The sequence below is a fragment of the Cyanistes caeruleus genome, chromosome 3 (genome assembly GCF_971803275.1).
Source record: "Cyanistes caeruleus chromosome 3, bCyaCae1.hap1.1, whole genome shotgun sequence".
In the NCBI taxonomy this organism is placed as follows: domain Eukaryota; kingdom Metazoa; phylum Chordata; class Aves; order Passeriformes; family Paridae; genus Cyanistes; species Cyanistes caeruleus.
In genome coordinates, this window is record NC_141703.1 from 9,503,208 (window position 1) to 9,511,378 (window position 8,171).

The 8,171-nt window shown below is 41.1% G+C and overlaps 1 long non-coding RNA gene across 1 annotated transcript; it reads left to right on the forward strand.

Moving 5' to 3' along the window:
• The first annotated feature begins 1,652 nt into the window (after window positions 1-1,652).
• Window positions 1,653-4,870, forward strand: LOC147653941 (uncharacterized). The gene is made up of 2 exons (XR_015285374.1): window positions 1,653-1,903; window positions 1,986-4,870. It is a non-coding gene; the product is annotated as an uncharacterized LOC147653941 (long non-coding RNA).
• Window positions 4,871-8,171: the final 3,301 nt, after the last annotated feature.

Here is an 8,171-nt window from a genome sequence, read left to right on the forward strand (position 1 = left end):
TTGGTAGCTGGGCTAGGGAAGATGGGACCATTGAATTATTTTTATTTTTAATCTTTTCAGGGTTTTCACATTCCAGCAGCTAGAGGTTTTGGTTGCTGTCAGTTTCCTTAAATGCTTCTGGGTCAAGAGCCAGTATTAGAAATTATTTGAACAGTCATTGTTTTTAAGCAAGAAGACACTCACTGCAGCTGCAACACAAGAAAATCTGTCTCAGAGCAGTTTACTGTGCAAATGCAGTTCTATCACAATGATTGCAATAAGAACATACTGTATTGTCCATAATTACATCCATATTAGGAGGAAAAAAAAAATTAGCTAAGCTGTTCAGTTACGTGCCAAAACTATTTCCTGAGGGATATTTATTTTGACTAATGTTAGAGGGGGAAAAAAATGAAACCAATCTGGCCTGGTTTAAAGCACTCGATTTTTCTTTTAAGTTTGATGGAGAGAAACTAAGAAAGTGAACAATTTATGTAAAGCCACTGCTAGGTTTTAGGGTGAGAAGAGTTTTTAGGGTGACAAGAGTTCCTCCCTCTTGGCAAAGAGAAGGAATTCATAAATACAGAATGAGACAAGGTTACTGCTCTCAGGGAGAGGTATTTTTTCCCTATCTACCACAGCACTTTTCTGTGGTTTGACACAATGCCAGCATTCACTGGGACAAAATCCTATCTCCTGAAGTACCAACTGCTATTTGGCTCTGGGTATTTGGAAATATGCTCCTGTTGCTACGGTGATCTCAATATAAATCTGGTTTCTTGCCTGCTTTCTATTTCTTTAGTTGTTGTTCTTAAGTGCAGACTAAAATAACAGATCATATCACTCCTAAATGAGATAAGTCATAGCTAGCTAGATATTCTTTGGGTAAAGACACATGGCTGCTACAAACTGCTGGCTGACTGTAATAGTGGCTTGTCTTTAACCTGTGTCACCAGGTTTTACTGTGGAATAGAGGGAGAGGTTTATATAAACTTAAGAGTGCCAGTAAGAATCATTGGCTGGCAGACTACAGTTCAGATTCAGTTCCCCTGCAACCTTTACTTGATCTGAAGCTTTCCTCTTTGAAACACTGCTTTCTAGAACCAAAACAAACTAAAAAAAAATAATCAGTCTGACCATGGTGAACTCTGAAATTTGGTCCTGTAAGTTATCCCTTCACAATTATGTGTTTGTGAATTCTCCATCGAGCAGTAAAAAGCTGTAAAGCACTAGGATAGTTTGTGATAAGACTGAGGAATTGGTAGCATGAGGAGTAGGGATTGATCAAAATTTAGGAAGCATATTTCATTAAAAACAGGGCATTTATATCCCCTTTTCAGAAACAGATCTACAGAAAAAGTCTACATTCAAATTATTTGTCTCCTACATTCTGGTTATGAAGTCCACCCTCACTACAACATATCTCCCTGTACCACTTCCTTAATCAAAATGCAGCAGCATCATGGTCCTTCCCTTCTTTCATTAACCCCCTCTGGCAAACAATTTGAACAGGTCTCAGACTAAGGGAGCCTCTTCTTTTGCAGATTGATACTGGTTTTTGTTCAAAATAGTTCATTCAGAGTAAGATGAATCACCTTGTTTGTAGTGGCTGTACAGCAGGTGTAGACAATAATTCAGTACCTCCAAAACACCTGGTTTGGTGCCTGAAGGTCTAGCCCTTCATTCAGACTGGAGGCTTTGCCTCAGCAGAACCACGTGGGTGTGCACAGTGGGATTGTCACAGAGGATGGTACATGACCTGACCAACAAGGCATCCTCTGCTACAGGCCTGTCCATGGATGAAACCCAGTTTCATGGAAAAGCAGGAATCTGCCTGTGTTCCCCCCACAAGAGCAGCCCAACAGAGGAAGGGGTATTGCTGTTTGAAGCAGAGAAATCATTTGGGGAGAATAAAAGCTTGATGGTAAGAGGGGAAAGCTCTAGCTTTGAAGAATTTGGAAAAGCCTTGGTGGTTTTCTAAACCTTTGATGTTTGATTTGAGCCAGATCCTGAAGAGGGTCCCAGAGAAACCACAGCATCAGCAATTGCTTTGATTCAGCCTTATGGGAGAGAAGAGTTCAGAGTCAAGGATGTGAACCCATTTTCACAAGAATAAGGGAAGTCTACTTGGAGGGGTAATTATGGGACTACCAGAAGGCAGGCTCAGCCCTGGGCACAGCCTGTGACAAGTGCTCATTGCTGTCCCTCACACTGCAGGAGCTCAGCCAGAATGTCACTGCACCTGGGCCAGTGCTTCGTGTTGGACAAAGCTGTTACACTGTCTGCCAAATCCACATCTCCCCCACTGGCTTCAGCACCTGTGAAGGAGAAGGGCAGGTTTGGGAAATTTTAACTGTAGACATTTCAGAAAAAGGTTGTTTGATTTAGGGATGTGCAGACATCAATAAAACAATCTTCCAGAAGGGTGTGTCTTTCTGGTGCACTGGAGCATGTTATGCTGTGATGTTGTCCCCAAGCTGATATGCTTCCCCCACAATTGATCTTTTTGTCAAGAGCATTACACTGAAACCCAGGAGACTGGGCCAGTTCCCAGCTTTGTCACAGATGTCCTGTATGACCTATAACAAGCTGCTTACTCTCACTGTGTGTTACTTTGGAGACCCGAGGGCGATGCCTCCGTATCCCAAAGGGACTTTTGTCAATACACATTAATCAGTCTTGTGCAAAGCTGTTAACTGGGACAGGGGACGGTTTCATTTCTTTTTCATTTCTCATGGCATAATGCCATGGGAAAGTTTCATTGTTCTTTCAGGCCAGCCTTCCTAAAAGTGTATTAAGGCAAGTGATGCCATAAGACAGCTTATCTTCTTTGCTCATCTTTCTTCCCTCTTTTTCCCTCTGGATTTTTTTTTTTCTTGACTTGTCCTTCCTCTGTTTCTCTTCTTATCTACTTTAGACATTACTCTTCATTACTCAGCTATTTTCTCCCTTTGCCATTTATTCCTTTCCAGTCCTTCTTCTACCTAATTGAGATGTGCACTGGGACTAGGAAATAAGGAGTTTTGCCTACCCTTTGGGCTCTCTTTTGTGCCTGCAGTATAAATAGAAATACACATTGAAGTACTTTTCCAATCTCCTGTTTAATGCACGATCACATTATAATAATTAGTTTGATACCAATTTGCTGTGTTTCAGGGAGTTGTTACCTGAATGGTTATACAACAGTGGTCTGTTTGTTTGGGTAACATTGCAGTGAGGTGATTCAGAGTGCTGGTGTGCATATATTCTGAAATGCTGGGTTTGGGTACGTGGTCAATTCCATTGTTGGAAGACAACAGTGTGAGAGAGAATATGTTTATATTAGAAATTTGTCATGCTAAAATTGGTGTCTTGGCAAAATGCCTAACAGGAATACCAGAGACAAGCCTTCTCCTCATGGGCTTCTTCATCAGCACCTTCAGCACTCCTACCAAGGAAGGGGATTTTACCTCTCTGTCATGTGGGGTATAAGGGGGCAGAGAGGATAAACGAATTGATTTTAATGTCTGTGTTGTCTTAAGCGAAAATGAAACATGTCTTCAGTTACTTCAGCTGTTCTTTTCTTGGTTAGTGCATCTTTTAGGAGGTGTTAGTGTGAAACAGCCTGCCCAGATGGAATTCCACCTTCTCAATGCCTGACTGGTTGTTAAAAGCCACTGCTGAGTCTGCAGTGCTGTGCAGGGATGGTGGTGTGTCTGCAAAGCAGAGAGTGAGAGGGAAAACAGGAAAAAGATAAGTACATAACTGGTGTGTACCCTTGGCTAGTGATATCTAGAAAGGGAAGGAAACAGGGTAAAAAAATATTTAATAATTAGTGACTTACAATGGAATAGACAGGGCTATTTAGTTGACTATTATTGCTTGCTACAAAAATAAATGTGGAAACTCTAATGCAGTGTTCAAAGGAACATCAAAATGAAGGATGGTCCTTCCCAAAAGGAACTTGCTTTCCCTATCTAATCTGAAGATCTGAAAGAAATCCAACCTCCTATTTATTCAGTAGCTGCAGGGATTCTGCTATTACTGCTACTGTTACAGGTTACATGTATGAGTAAAAACCATGCTGGAAATTTCATTCCAGACCTTCACACCCTATTGGCAGCACTCTTAATTCAGTATAGTTTGTTCATTCTGCTCTGCCTCTGCTTTCTGCTTCAGGTAACTTATCTGAAGGCATGGGCCATGAACATGAGGATGCTGTTCCTGAAAATAATCTCAAGCACTCATTTCTCAGATGCTGTATTTGACTCTCTTCTGCCTGTAAAATTTGCCTGGAATAGCAAAATTTGCAAGTTTATGCTACCCACAATGTGTCAGAACCAGTTAAGTAACACAGTGCCCCAATTCCTATTGAAAAACAGGACAAGAATATCAAGAAAACCAAAAGGAACAGGATGATATTTTTTTTTTTATCATCCCTTCTTATCCTCTTCAAAATTCCAGTGTAAATTTCCTGTCTTCTGGCACCCTTAGCAGATGTGACTTTTAACTGCTGTGAACATGGCAGTGTCCAATACTTTGTGTAATGGCTGAAAAGCCTGCAGTTTGTAAACATTCTAAATCAAAATAAAATTCCTACAAAATCTTCTTATAAAAGATTCAAGTGCAAGGTTTGACTTTGATTTTTTTTGATACAATAGACTCCAAGCAAAAACCTTAAATCCAAACACACTGACTTTTTGTGCATTTAGTAATATGCACTAGAATTTTTCAAATAAACTATATTAGTGTGTGTTATCAAGAATAAGACTTGTGGGTCCAGTGTCCTGAGAATTTCAAGGCATTTCAAATTTGCATCCTGGCTTTGTGGTTTAGCTAATATCTTGTTTACAATGCTGCCAAGATCTGTGTAAACTGTTTGACTTGCAGAATAAATGTAGCCAAACCAAAACCATATCTTTATGCCAGCAGTGATTTTCTTCAAATGTCTTGTCTGTAGCATCCACAGAAGCATTATGCAAGCTTAATATTTAGGAGGGGGTTGAGACAAGGGGGGCAGGGGGTGATCTGCTCTTTCTCTATAAATTTTATCCAGATTCAGCTTACAAATCACATTCATGTTGGACACTTGCTGACACTGAGATGTCACAGAAGGCAAATCTTATGGATGAAGTCTTACCTACTGACCATGTCTGAATCATCTGTCCAGAAAAGGCAACAGTGAAAAGCAATCAAATGCATTTTCTCTTGATTTTTGAAGGGAACAAATACCTGAGTTTCCTGAGCTGTTTGTTTCTTAAAAAGGGAAATTAGGAGAAGGGAGGGAAGAAAAAGAAACATTAGCTGGTGGGGTGGTGGTGGCCTTGAATATTTTTGTCATCCCAAGAGCTGGTCTTAGAGAGCCTCAACAAAGCTGTAATTGGGTCTGTGGGTTTCCAAGGAAACGAGACTAATTAGAGGAGTGTGACTGTGGCTGGGAAATGTGGTCTGGCAGGTAGGGCTCTGACCGAGGAGCTGGGAGAAAGGGGTGTTATTCCTAGCTCTCACCTGTCAGGGGTGTGACTTTGGAAGGTCAGCTACACCTCTGGAGCTGCAGGGTTTGCAGTGCTCCTCTCTGCCCTTCAAGTGTGGCACGAAGCCCTTCAGAGCCAGCAGCACTTGCACCACCAACACACCACCCTGTCCTGGCTGAGACCTCTGGGTGCTGCTGTAACCCCTGTCATCTCTTTGGCACATAAATGCTCTTTGCATCATTCCTCTGACATGTCTTTTGTATCCTTTTGCCAGGGATTTACAACCTAAGTCACCCAGCAACCTTTAAAACCTGCGACTCTCTGGCTAGAGATCCCACTAGGATTTTGCTGCTTCTCTCTTACATGTCTTCACAGTATTGGTCTTTGGAAGACTTCTCAAGCTTCAAATCCCCTATTCCTGGAGGCAATGGTTGCCTGATATCCACCTGATACTCCTCTCATATAGCAGCAGGCTCTCCTAACTCAGCCTTACAATTTCTGACCCACCATTCAGACCTGCAGCTCAGCCTGCAGCCAGGCTCTGGGAGCCAGACACCTCTGCCTTTCCTTCTGCATTCCTGCAGCCTCAAGACACTTTTTTCCTTGCTCATAATACTTGAGAAAAGTAGAGTGAGGCAGCTGTGCAGGCAGCTCTCCCAAGAAGTCCACAGCCCGTGGTAAGTGGTGTCTGTCTCCATCCCACCCCTGTCTGCCTGCTCTGACAACTGGGCTGGCTAATGAGAGTTTCAACAGTAAAATTCTGCCTTCCTCCTCCCAGTCTGACCTCTACTGACTTGTGCTGGCACGGTGGCTGGAGCTGTCACTTGCATCACTGAAATCCGTCCCTGCAGGATCACAATGGTCATGGCAGCTGCCTGTCTGAGCTCCAGCTAAAGGAATCCCTGCTCTCAGCAACTGCAACTCCTCTGCAATCAATGAAGAAGAAAATGAGAAATATCGCAGCCCTGATCTTTCTCAGGCTTGCCAAGGTGGCATATTCTCAAAAATTAGAAAGACCATAGCTACTTGTGGTGAGATAGTGATGAAGGGGATAATTGGACAAAGAAAAATGAGCTACTAGAGAAGAGGTAGAGAAAAAAGGGAATTAATAGCCAGGATAGAAATGGGATATTTCTTGGCAACAGGAGAAAGTGGAGGAGAATAAATGGAGAAATGGTTAAGTATAAAGAAATAGTGAGGTTAGAGGGTAATAAAGTCAATGGTGAGGAATGGAAAGTTAATCTCCCTTGGCAGAGGGTCAAGGGACACCTGACAGGAGACTGAAACAGGCATGATGCTAAGTGGAGCACTCTCCTCTTTACATCAGGCAGATTCCTACCCTATTTTATATGTACTTCATAATTTATTTTCCACTGACTAATCTTTTGATACATTTTAGTAAATAGTGTTTTGAATTGTTTGGCTTAGAATTTCTCATGCTTTTACCAGTTGCTCACTAATTACAGTTACTCAATACTAACAGTTCACAGTGGTTTACCTGGGAATTAATTGGATTTTTTTTCAAATCCTTGTCATCTGCAATGAGATGACAGCTGTCCAGGCCTGAGAAGAAGAGCATGAGTGGAAACAGGCTCTATTTTCATAGGTTAAGTACAAAACTAAACTGCAAAGTCACTGTAGGGTTGACAGCAAGGAGAAGGAAACCTTACCTATGGTAAAAACATAAAAAGGAGATAGGGTTATTGACCCAACACTTTGGCTCACAGTTCATGTCTCAGGGAGGGATTTTTTTAGCCTCTGAGTAGATAGTCTCAACTTTACTGAGCTACAGCTCTCAGGACTAGAGTTACTTGCTACAATATGAACATAAAAACTTCTGAATGGTTTGAAATGAAACTGAAGCCTTTTTAATAATTTCTCCACACACTCTATTTATTTCTCCTTCAGCAAAAATGAAACAAAGGTAAATCTTGTTCTTTCTCAGATTTAATCTCAGTGTAATACAGACCCTATTTAAGCAAAAAGTTTACCTATAGGTGTGGCTTTACAGCTGATGTTCTCAAAAATAAGCACTTCTATGCTTTTTCAGGCTGTAAAGATACTGTATGAAAATACAATGTCCTACATATTTGCAATGCCACCTCGCCCTCCTACTACTGATAATTTATTATAATGTTAAGATATAACAAAATTTCAATGGAATTTTTGTGCCAATACATATGACAGTGACAGTAATATCACATGAATTCATTATGATCTATATTATTATGATGAATATGAAATTATTTCACTAGGCTAAGATACTTTTTCTAATGATCAGTTAAATTACTGTTTAGCTGCAGTAGAAGTCTCGTGAGATTGTACATGACATCCACAAGGATACAACACAAATTAGTAGTGGTTAGTTCAGTTCCCAATTTCAGATTAATCAAAGAGATAAGGCACCTAAACTGTTACTGCAGTGCACTGCAAGTCATTACTACTTTGTTGCAGAAGCATTTATCATAGTCAATTTTCCATTCTGAACTAATGCTTTGGTATTTGGGAATTCTTTCAGGATGATACAAAGCCTTTTGAGGAGCATGTGAAGTAATGCTTTGATAAATTTCTGCCAGGAAAACAGGACAAACATAGATGCTTCTAGAGGTGATCAGAAACCCCTGTCCATGAGATAAATCTGTTGTTAAACTCCATGACAGTGTCTGTTGAGAGCCCATTCTGAGCCACCTGCTTCTCCTGGTCCCTGGCATAACTTGGAATGGGTCAGTCCTCAGGTTG